Source organism: Camellia sinensis, chromosome 13, assembly GCF_055761805.1.
Source record: "Camellia sinensis isolate YWXY chromosome 13, ASM5576180v1, whole genome shotgun sequence".
NCBI lineage: Eukaryota > Viridiplantae > Streptophyta > Magnoliopsida > Ericales > Theaceae > Camellia > Camellia sinensis.
In genome coordinates, this window is record NC_138973.1 from 17,627,893 (window position 1) to 17,640,288 (window position 12,396).

Consider the following 12,396-nt stretch of genomic DNA (forward strand, 5'->3'; position numbering starts at 1 on the left):
AAGGATTTTTTGGTAATAATTAAAAATATATAGGACTAATTGGTGCAAGTGTTTTGTTTGGAGATTAGATAGGTCTTGAACTTTGTACATGAGACTTATTGGTAAGTTCCCCAAAAAAGTTTACAAAGATAGTGTTTTTAGAGCTGGGAAAAAAAAAACAAATAATCTGAAATTTTAAAAATTAAGAACACCCTGAGTTTCCAAAATACAATTGTTTAAGTATGACATTTATGTTATGTTTGGTTGAGGGATTTGATGAGGGATTTGGAAAAGGAAATGGAAAATATAGGTGAAATGTGAATAAAGCATACTTATATTTCACCTAGTTTTACACACATTTTCCCTTTTCCTTTCTAAATCCCTCATTCTTTCTTCCTCTTCCTCTCTCCTTTTTTTCCTCTTTACATTTACTATCGTCGGTCACCATTGTCATTCACTTGTATAGTTCACCCCACCTCATTGATCTTTATTCCTTTCATTTCTTAATGGAAAATGATATCACTTTCTAAATCTATTTTTTAGACCCAATGATGTATAAAGAAAATGATTGATTGATGATTATAGAAAATAAAAGAGAGAGAGAGAGAGAGAGAGAGAGAGAGAGAGTTGTCCAACATATTTTAATTGATTGTCAATTCATTGAATTTGAAAAATAAGTCTAATTTTTAAATTTGAATAACAATACTCTTTCCTAATAATATCATTATTTTGATGTTGTTTGGGGACATTTTTGTTAATCATACCACATATTCAATGTTGTACCTTGCATACGAATAGGATTTAGATTAGCCTCATCATCCCATCCCCATTTGCATGCACAAACAAACATTTGATAAGAGCTTGTCATTCCTATTTGGTCTTATGGATACATGATCCTAGGACTATAGTTCCAGACAATGAATCTCATGCTCATCCTCTGAATCAAACCTTCAACCCCAAGAAAATATATTATTAGATGAATAACATATTTCCGCGGCTTCAATTTTTTTCCTATGATGTTAATAAGCTAGTAGAATTAGATTACCATTGATGTCACTTCATTAACAACTTAAGACATCACTTTACTAGCACCTAACCAACTTATCGTAACCACTTGAGCTACTGCACGAGTCATATGGTTGAATGATTACTAGTTTGGGAATGTTCAAAATGTTGTATCCAAATTCAATGCACAAAGGATTTCTGAACTTAGAAAATAAAATAAGGACTATGAGATTCACTTGAATATCTAAACACAATGGATCATACAAGTATGATTTTTACAACATTGTCAAACTCTATCTGAATTACAGTAAATTCATACATACAAACTGAGTAAATTCGTTTCTACATCACAATTAATTTAATTTTGAGTCCAAAATCCAAATTTTATTTGATTTCAATATAAACAAAATCAACCTTCCACTCAGAAATGGGTGATTTGATACGTGTTAAAAAATACTATAAAGACATCAATGGAAAATACTCCCTTCATCTATCTCCCTCATTTCAAATGTAATAAAAACAAATAAATTAAAATAAAAACACCTCGAAGTGGCAGCATCGTATGTAAACAAGTCCAATATAAATATTTCTCAGTCGAATACATAAAAATAATTCAACCCATGAATGTATTTAAATATTCTCTTTGAACTTTGTCCATTGCATTGCCCAACCTCAAACTCTGCAGAGAGAGAGGCTGAGAAAGAAGAAAGAGCCTTGAGAAACAAAACCCAAATCCATTTCAGAACATTTACACCTCCTGTTACTGTATATTTACGTTACATCCTTTGATTTCCATATTCTCTCTCCATTTCTCTTATAATGTAACTTTTCATGTCTCTATAGACTCTCATTGGAATATAAAATATACAGAAAACAGAGGTTTTCAAGAAATACAGGGAAGCTTTTAAAGAAACAGAGGTTTCCTTTTCCTGCGCTATTCTATTCCACATGGGTTCTTGCAAACAGTGGTGAAGCCAGAAATTAAATCAGAGGGCACTTATTTACAAATCAAAAAAAAAAAAAAAAAATTAAAGACTCTTTGGCTTTGTATATAGATAGATAGATAATTAAATTCTAGTGAACGGTTTATCATATTAAATTTTGAAATGAAAAAATAAATATTCTTTTTAAAAGTGATAAATTACGGAACAATTATATTCTAGTGAATTGCTTCCATATAGTGTCACAAATTTAAATTTTGAAATAGTTAAGCAAACTTTCCATTTCAAGGTCATAATTTATGGGATACTTAAGAGTTCTTTATGGGATAATTAGAATTTTATTTATATGATTAAATGAGAATTAACCAATAAAAAAATTAATTATTAAAAAATAGATGATGAGTTAGCCACTAGTGTTTTTTTATATAAATAATTTTAAAATTAAAAAAATTAATTCCTGATGAAAAAAAGGATTAATTAGCTAGGTGATATACATATATATATATATATATATAGTATTGTTTTTTTATTATGGAAACCAATTCCTTAAATCATGTGTATTTTATAAGGTATCAAATTTTGAAATTTGAATTCCTAAATCATAGGTGAATATTCATCAAATGCTTTGTTAACTATGATTTAAATTTTAAATTTCAATTTTTAGTAGCCAAATAATGTTTTTTTCTTTTTTAAAAAGTAGCCAAAAATCAACATAGATGGTTTGGAGTATTGAAACAACTCTTATAGTTAAAACCCCATGTTCTTCCATTTTCCTTAATATATATATATATATATATATATATAATTTAAAAATAAAAAAAAATAAAAACACAGCAAAGTGGCAGCATCATATGTAAACAAGTCCAATATAAATATTTCTCAGTCAAATCCATAAAAATAAAAATACAAATGTTTCAACCCATGAATGTAATTAAATCTTCTGTTTGATCTTTGTCCATTGCATTGTTGGAGATACTTCAAATTTATATATATATATATACACTCGCACACTGTTGTGTGAATTCAAAATAACACTTACTTTTTTTTAATCTTTTCTTTATAATTTTAAGTCAACTATTCCCTTTCCTTTTCAGTTTAATCTTCATTTTGGAATTGATTAGCCCTTTGATTTGGGAAATTCATATATATATATATATATATATATATATATATATAGTTTCGTTTCCTTTTCCTCCTAGCTTTGACAGGCTATATATATATGAGCATAAACATTCTGCTGAATGCACAAAAATATTGTCTTCTTCTCTAATTTCTGTCAATGTTTATCTGTTTCTATACACGAGTTTGAAGCCTTGATTGGTGAGTTCACACCAACAAGACTGGTCATTGAATCCTCTGGATGACGTGTTCTAGCACTCTCCGGTGAACTTCTGATCCCTATCAGCCCAATCACATTCTTCTCTTTTAAAAAGAGCTGACATGGATATTTTTCGAAGAATACATGTAATGCCTAAAACATTGTGCCCTGTGTATATAAATTGTATGGACATCATATAATTTACTACAATAGTACATATCCATTTTAATTATGTGCAGTTAGTGATCTGAACATTCTTCTTATCTGTGCAGCTTGCATTTGCATTTGTTGTATACCCCTGCTTGGTTGTGCAATACATGGGCCAGGCTGCTTTCCTGTCTAAAAATACCTCATCCATTCCTAACAGCTTCTATGACTCAATACCTGGTTTGTTCATTTTCACCACACTTGGAACTTTGAACATTTTGTTGATTAAGCCAAATTTTGTCTTGATCTTCTTTTGATCGTTGGTTATCTTGCAGATGCTGTATTTTGGCCTGTCTTCATTATTGCTACTCTAGCAGCTATTGTTGGAAGTCAAGCTATCATCACTGCAACGTTCTCCATTATCAAGCAATGCCATGCCCTTGGTTGCTTTCCGCGAGTCAAGGTTGTGCACACCTCAAAAAATATTTATGGGCAGATATATATACCAGAAATTAACTGGATCCTCATGATCATTACTCTTGCTATAACAATTGGGTTCCAGGATACAACTTTAATTGGAAATGCTTATGGTAAGAATCAATTTGGGAATTGCATGATCTCTCTCTTTCTCATAAATCTTTGAGCATTATATTGATCTTGCCTATAGCTTATTTATATTTCCAAAACTAGTTTTCCAAGTCTTGCTTTATTTATTAATGTCATCTTCATATTTCTGTTTCATAATCTGACCTGTGCACACACAAACACATAGGACACATGCAATGTATAGACATAAGCATGTGTCACAGATATGGAGACCTGAATGATGCTGTCTATTTTGGCCCCAATTAAAAGAAAAAGAAAAAATGCATCAAAAAAAGCAGAAATGTGGACATACATGTAAGCATGTGCTACATAAACAGACATTGCACTCTAGCTCTCCGACCCCACCCTAAAAGCAGAGGTTTGATGGGCTATTCCCTTTTCTTAAAAAACAGAGGTTTTAAAGAAACAGAGCTCCCTTTTCTTTTCTTTTCTTTTCTTTCCTTGGGCTATTCCAAATGGGTTCTTGCAAAAATCAAGAGGGCAATCGACAAAATTGCTTGTGGGTTCACGGACCTATCATTGTAGGTGCTGGACCCTCTGGGGTAGCAGTCTCAGCTTGCCTCAAGAACAATGGTGTACGCTCTCTCATTCTTGAAAGAAGTGACTGTATAGCTTCTTTATGGAAACAAAGAACATACGATCGTCTCAAACTCCACCTTCCCAAACAGTTCTGTGAACTTCCACTGTTTGGTTTCCCGGAAAATTTCCCCAAGTACCCAACAAAACACCAGTTCATATCATACATGGAGTCATATGCTTCACACTTCAACATCGAACCAAGCTTCGAACAAGTGGTGAAAAGAGCAGAGTTTGATTCAACTATTGGGTTTTGGAGGGTTCAAACTCAAGATTGTGAGTACATTTCCCGGTGGATTATCGTTGCCACGGGCAAAAATGCCGAGCCTGCGATACCGGAAATTCCAGGGATTGAGAGGTTTGATGGGCCTGTTGTGCATACAAGTTTGTATACCTCTGGTTCTGATTTCAGAAATCAGAGTGTTTTGGTGGTTGGTTGTGGGAATTCTGGTATGGAGGTTAGTTTGGACCTCTGTAAACACAATGCAACCCCTCATATGGTTGGCTAGAAGCACTGTAAGTTTCATTTAGTTTTTTTAAGTACTTTTTCTTTCTATTATGGCTCATTTTTTTTTTTCTTTCTTTCTGGCTATGCATTAAAATCAATTTTTGGGCAGTTGAAACCACTTATTTGAAAATAATTTTCAAATTTTTGGATTTGGATAACAAATATTTACACAAAAATTGTCACAAAATCCGACATAAAAAATATATGAATGTTTTGACATTTGAAAAGTGAGTCCTATAGTGAACCATTTAAAATATAATCTTATTCATTCATGTATGTTTTACGTATGTTCTTTGAGAGGGAGATTAATGATATGGAATTGGGCCAGATAGATTTGGGCCGGACAGATTTGGGCCGAACAGGTGTTGGGCCAAGTTGTGTGGCCCGACCTTGAAGGGAGCTGCTCGGTTAAGGCAGCACGTGAATTGACCGAGCTGCAAGGATCCGTGGTTACGAAGCCAGTCAGGTGAAAAGTCCAACGCCAGGAAAGGCAAGGTTGGACCGAGGTACCTGTTTGCTCGGCAGGTAGGTCGACCGCAGACAAGCGTGAGTTGCCTCGAGCTCGGCTTTGCAGAGATGCCGTCGAGTCCGGTCCTCATCTGAGCTTAGCTGTTGGAGTACTTGGGTATGAAGCGCAGCATGGCAGACGATGGCCGAGATGATACTGCTCGGCTGCCGAGCTCCCAGGAGAATGGGCAGGCAGTTGGGTTAAGTGGTGCTCAGCAAGGTTTATGCTGACAGATGGGATAGCAGTGCCACGTGTTGAGAGGTCACTGGGAGTCGATTTGGGGCGCAGAAGGTATATAAGCATGTCTGCGCCCCCCATACGGAGACAGATGTACATTTGGTAAGAGAAACACTTAAATGCAATTCTCTCCCTTCTCTCTATCTATTCCCTGGTGTGTGTTCTAACTTGACCGTCGGAGGGGTTTTCCGGCCACACACCGCCGGGTAGCTCACCGCCTTTGTGTACGCAGGTGATCGGATAGAAGCGGAGCTTGGAAGAAGGGAGTACAGGCTCGCCTGAATATTTGCTCCCCGTACAATTAGCGCCGTCTGTGAGAAGCTTTGCAAATAAAACCTTGTCTTCCTTGCTCATCCGATCGCTTTCTATGGCGAACAACGAAGAGATTCCGCTGTCCGCCATCGATGGAGCCACTCCGGAGTCAGGCAGACGGAAAGAGGGACACCCCACCATTCCTCCGATGGGGGACTTGGAGACATTCCCAGGAGGACAGTCGGGAGACGGGCGGGATAAGCGCAGAAAAAGTCATGGTCAATCACGGAGTCCAGACGGTCACCGGCGGAGGAGAGACCCACACGCCAGACGTCTGGAAAATAAGCTGAAAGACCAGGACGCCGTCATCCGGCGAATGGCGGCAGCGCTGAAGCGGCATGTCAAAGGGAAGGGTGTAGCTGGAGTGGGAGACCACAATGAGCGCACCCAACCCCGCCATTCAGGCGGTCAGAGTTAGCGATGCACTCCGTCCATTTCTATTACCAGAAGTTACAAGGTTGGTGATTCCGACGTGCATGTAGAGAAGTCTAGCGCGCAAAACAGCACTTACCAGCCCTCACGTCCAGTAACGACGTCGAGGCACTCTTACTCTGCTCATTCAGAGGATTTGCAGGCGGTCTTAAAGGAGCGGGCTCGCCGGCGGGAAGCTCAGAGGATACCGGCGTTCCAGCGGTTATCCTATGGGGTTCACGCCAGCGAGGAGGTCAGAATGCCTCCACCCCGCCAAGCAGCACCACTCCTGGTGGATTCAGATCTGGCAAGGTTGAGTGCCACCCCTTTCTCCTTAGAAATAAAAACAACACCTCTCCCGTCGGGCTTCCACCAGCCGAAGTTCACATTGTACGACGGGAAGACCGATCCCTACATGCATGTAAGTCATTTCTGACAGGTCATGGCACGACATAGGCGGAATGATGCTCTTATGTGCCTTATCTTTCTGTCAAGTTTGGGCGAACTGGGCTTGAAGTGGTTTGAAAGGCTGTCGGAGGGGAGTATTGAGAGGTGGCATCAGCTGGCCGAAGCCTTTGTCACGCGCTTCAAAACCAACACCACAACACCAAAAGAAGTTGATCACCTACTGAGTGTCAAGATGGAACCGAGCGACACATTGAAGGCGTACAACTCCAGATATTGGGAGACCTTCAACGAGATCTTGGATTGCCCGGTCAACCTTGCAATCACTCAATACAAGCGTGGTCTCCTGGTCGGACATAGACTATGGGACTCGCTTACATGCACCAACCGACGTCCATGGGCCAGCTCATGCAGCGCATCAATGAGCACATCTGAGTCGAGGATGATGCGGCAGCATCTACCGTGAAGGCAACTCCGGTAGCAACAGATAAGAAGACAGCAGGCAAAGTGCACGCAGTTGGGCAAGAGTCCAGCCGCTCAAGTGACCGAGCAGAGGAATCGGACCGTGGCTCGAATCGCAAAAATCGGGGTAGAGGACGTCGGAATGACCGGGATGACTACCCCTGGGATGACGTAGCGGACGCAAACAGAAGGTTGAAGGCAAGGACTGGCATAACCACGGTCTTTCAGATTCCAATCTATCGCATACCTAGTGAAATCCAAGACGAGGAGTATGTCCGGTTTCCTGCTAAGTTGGGCGATGGACAAAAGGGCTACAATCCGCGGTATCGTTGCACATTTCATCGGGAGCGAGGCCACCGGACTGAGGATTGTTTGCCTTTGAGGCAACACCTGGAAGAGCTAGTCGCGGCCGGACACCTAGACCTTTACATTGATGGGGGCGTAAAGGCGAACCGGGCTCCGGTTGAGCGCAGGGGACAGGATGACCGAGATGCACCACCACAAGGAGTTATTAATGTCATCCACGGCATAGTGGAGCCGGAGCGTGTTTGCGAACTCCGGGGTATGGTAAAAAAGACAGAACATATGAGGGAGGTTTTGTCGGTACAACCTGCCATCAAGAGGGAGAAGACGGTAGAGAAAGATGTGATTAGCTTCACCTCAAGGGACAACAATGCCTTAGTAGTAACACTCCGCGTCAAGGAATTCGATGTCAAACGGATCTTGATCGATCAGGGAAGCTCGGTCGAGATCATGTATTACGACGCGTTCAAGCAGCTCAAGCTCCGGGAGACAGACTTGGCTCCGGCAACTTCGCCACTGGTTGGTTTCAACTCACACCCGGAGTGGCCTTTGGGAAAGATTGTCCTGCCGGTCAAAGCGGGATCCGTGGTCAAGCAAGTGGAGTTCTGGGTGTTACAAGTTCCTTCTACTTACAATCTAATCCTTGGAAGGGGATGGCTTCACGCCATGCAAGCCGTAGCGTCGACCTACCATCAGGTGATGTGATTCCCTTTGGCTATGGGGGCAATCGAGGAGATTTGGGGAGATCAAGTCATGTCCAAACAATGCTTCGTGGCAGTGAACTGGAGCCGGACTGCCAAAGGCTTCGTTCAAATGATAGAAGGACCAGAAGACCGGGGAGTTCTTGACGATGTGGGCACCAAGGCAGAGGACAAAGCTGTTGAGGAATTGGTGGAGGTGCGAGTTGATATGGAGCGACCGGATAAGTTCTTCCTGCTCGGTTCCAGCCTCACGGCCCAAGAAAGGACCGAGATGGTTGAGTTTTGGATGACCAACATCGAAGTCTTCGCATGGTCACCTTACGATATGCCCGGCCTCGATCCAAGTTTTATCTGCCATCACCTCAATGTCTTCCCCGGAGCAAAGCCATTCATTCAGCGAACAAGGAGATCGGCGCTTCATCACGCCGAGGTAGTTGCAGAGGAAGTGAAAAACTTGCTTGAGGCACGAGCAATTTAGGAAGTGCACTACCCTCGATGGATTTCCAACACAGTAGTGGTGCCCAAGAAGAATGGGAAGTGGCGAGTTCGTGTCGATTACAAGACAGTTAACCGAGCTTGTCCGAAGGATAGCTTCCTTTTGCCCCGTATTGACCAGCTTGTGGACTTGACGGCTGGACATAATCGGCTCAGCTTCTTGGATGCCTATCGCGGCTACCACCAGATTGCCATGCATGGGCCCGACCGAGAGATTACTTCATTCACGACTCCAAGGGGACTCTTCTGCTACCGAGTCATGTCTTTTGGTTTGAAGAACGCCGGGGCAACTTTTCAGAGCTTGGTGACCAAGATGTTTGCTCCTTTGCTTGGGCGGACAATGGAGGCCTACATTGATGATATGGTGGTTAAAAGCCGGCATGCAGGAGACCACTTATCCGAGTTGGCCGAAATGTTTACCATTCTCAAAAAACACAAGCTGCGCTTGAATGCGTCTAAGTGTGCCTTTGGCGTGGGATCCGAAAATTTTTTAGGATTCCTAGTCAGGAGCCGAGGCATCGAAGCAGACCCCACTCAGATCAGTGCCGTGCAAGATTTGAAACAGCCCAGCTCGACTAAGGACGTGCAGCATCTGGCCGGGATGGCCGCCGCGCTTAATCGATTTATAAGTCGGTCATCAGATCGCTGCCGCCCTTTCTTTCAGGCATTGAAATCAAAGTTCTCGTGGGACGAAGATTGTGACGGGGCTTTGGCCGAGCTCAAGGAGTATCTGTCTTCTCCGCCACTGTTGGTTACACCAAAGCCAGGCGAGGAACTCTATCTTTACCTTGCCGTCTCGCAGCATGCCGTCAGTGCGGTGGTTGTCCGAGCTGAAGGAATTAAGCACCTCCCAATCTTCTACGTCAGTAAGACCTTGCTACCGGCAGAGTCGAGATACTTGCCGTTGGAAAAGCTTGCGTTAGCATTGATGATGGCTTCAAGGAAGTTGGCGCACTATTTTCACGCCCATACCATCATCGTTCTGACCGAATTCCCCCTTAAGGCCTTGTTTCAACGGGCAGACTTCTCTGGCCGAATTCTCAAGTGGGCGGTCGAATTGGGTCAATTTGATGTCAACTTCCAGCCGCGCACCGCTATAAAAGCCTAGACCTTGGCCGATTTCGTTGCGGAATTCTCACCTGGAACTTATCCGGTGTGCCCGGTCGACATTGCCGTGGCAGATGATGAGGTGAACGCAAGCACGACCGAGACACAACAACTTGGTAGAGCTGGTGACGCGGACTTAGCGCGCCCCTCCGGCACACCCTCAGTTTGTACAAATCCACCGCACGGTGATGCGATTATGGAATTAGGAATCACCGTCCAACCTGCTCTATCCGGTACCGCATCACAAAGGGGGGAGGAAGTGGAAGCACACAGCACAGAGCCTGCGTCCGGCATAATACCGCAACCTGGAGATTCGCCTACAAACTTGGGCATTGTAGATCAACTTGCCGAGCCCGGTACCGAATCACCAAGGGGGGTAGAAGTGGAAGCACTCAGCACAGAGCCTGCGGTCAGCATAATACCGCAACCTGGAGATTCGCCTACGGACTTGGGCATTGTAGATCAACTTGCCGAGCCCGGTGCCGAATCCCCAAGGGGGGTAGAAGTGGAAGCACTCAGCACATAGCCTGCGGCCGGCATAATACCGCAACCTGGAGATTCGCCTACGGACTTGGGCATTGTAGATCAACTTGCCGAGTCCGGTGCCAAATCACCAAGGGGGGCTGAAGTGGAACCAGTCGGCACAGAACGTGCAGCCGAACAGCCGAACAATCGTGATCTCATCGACCTTCGAGACTCTCAGGACCCTTCAGAATGTTGAAAGCTCTTTGTAGGGGAGATGTGGAAACTTTTCGTTAATGGAGCGTCGAACCGTCACGGTGCCGGGCTAGGTATCGTTCTTATCTCGCCGGATGGCCTAACTGTTGAACATTCTATTACTCTTGGCTTTCTAGCATCCAACAACGAGGCTGAGTACGAGGCACTTTTGGCCGGACTCAAGAGCGCCCTTCAGATGAAGGGTTCCGGGCTAATGGTGTACAGTGATTCGCAGCTTGTGGTTAACCAAGTCGCTGGGATTTATGAAGCAAAGGATGACAGAATGGTAAAGTACCAAACTCTGGTCAGGGAACACATCAAGCAATTTTAGGCAATCAGAGTTCAACAGATTCTCCGAGAAGAAAACAGCCGAGCTGATGAGCTGGCCGGCCTTGCTTCAATGGTTGATTGTACATCTCCTAACCCCCTGTTAATTGAATTCCTTCCACGGCCAAGCATAGGGGAAGCCGGGCAGATGGATGTACTCTGCGCCGCGCTAGGTCCTTCCTAGATGGACCGTATAACCCTGTTTCTCAGAGATCGGACTCTGCCAGCCGACAAGAAAGAAGCGCACAAAGTCCGGGTGAAGTCAGAGCGGTTTTGGCTCTGTCCATCGGGAGCGTTGTAGAAAAAGTCCTTCACCGGTCCTTATCTGAAGTGCGTGCACCCGAATAGCGTGGAGGCCTTCTTGTACGAAATTCACGAAGGCTTCTGTGGCAGTCATGTAGGGGACAGGTCCCTGGCCTATCAGGCTATTTCGCAGGGCTACTGGTGGCCATGCATGCAGGCCGACGCACAAAAATATGTTCGCAAGTGTCAAAAGTGCCAGAAATTCACCCATCAGATCCACCAGTCGGCCAGGGAACTTCTTCTCCTCACCAGTCCTTGGCCCTTTGCAATGTGGGGGCTAGATATAGTCGGGCCGCTACCAACAGCACCAGGCAACCGGAAGTTCTTCATCGCGGCCACAGATTACTTCACCAAATGGGTTGAAGCTTAGCCCTTGGCAACCATCAAGGAGAAAGACGTGAAACAATTTGTCTGGCAGAATGTGGTCACGCGGTTTGGCGTCCCCAAGATTTTGATCTCTGATAACGGCACCCAGTTTGACGGTCACTTATTCAGAGGATTTTGTGAAGATCTAAAGATTGAATTCTACAACTCTACTCCGGCTTACCTGCAGTCCAATGGTCAGGCCGAGGCGTCAAACAAGACCATCCTGGATGGGTTGAAGAAACGACTGGAGAAGGCAAAGGGAAAGTGGGCTGAGGAGCTACCCATCGTCCTTTGGGCATAACGAACGACCCCGCGGCGATATACCGGGGAAACGCCATTTGCTTTGGCTTATGGCATGGAGGCGGTCATACCTTTGGAAATTGGCATGCCCACCCTAAGAAGTGAAAGTTTTGAGCCCGCACTGAACGCCGAGGCCATCGCCCTGGAACTAGACCTAGTGGAAGAGCGTCGGGGGAAGGCCCTCATCCACGTGGCCGCCTACCAACAAGAGCTCTCAAGGAAGTACAATAAAACGGTGCACTCCAGACCGTTCAAAGTAGGTGATTGGGTTTTGAGGAAAGTTATGGGCAACACCCCGGTGTCAGGTGAAGGCAAACTAGGGGCAAATTGGGAAGGACCCTACAAGATAACCGGTCTGGCGG

The 12,396-nt window shown here is 43.8% G+C and overlaps 1 long non-coding RNA gene and 1 pseudogene across 1 annotated transcript; both read left to right on the forward strand.

Annotated features, from left to right (window-relative positions):
• Positions 1–3,490: 3,490 nt before the first annotated feature.
• LOC145806542 (uncharacterized) lies at positions 3,491–4,340 on the forward strand. Its single transcript, XR_014349859.1, has 2 exons — positions 3,491–3,630; positions 3,726–4,340. It is a non-coding gene; the product is annotated as an uncharacterized LOC145806542 (long non-coding RNA).
• Positions 4,341–4,443: 103 nt separating this feature from the next.
• LOC145806543 (putative indole-3-pyruvate monooxygenase YUCCA4 pseudogene) lies at positions 4,444–5,319 on the forward strand (annotated as a pseudogene).
• Positions 5,320–12,396: the final 7,077 nt, after the last annotated feature.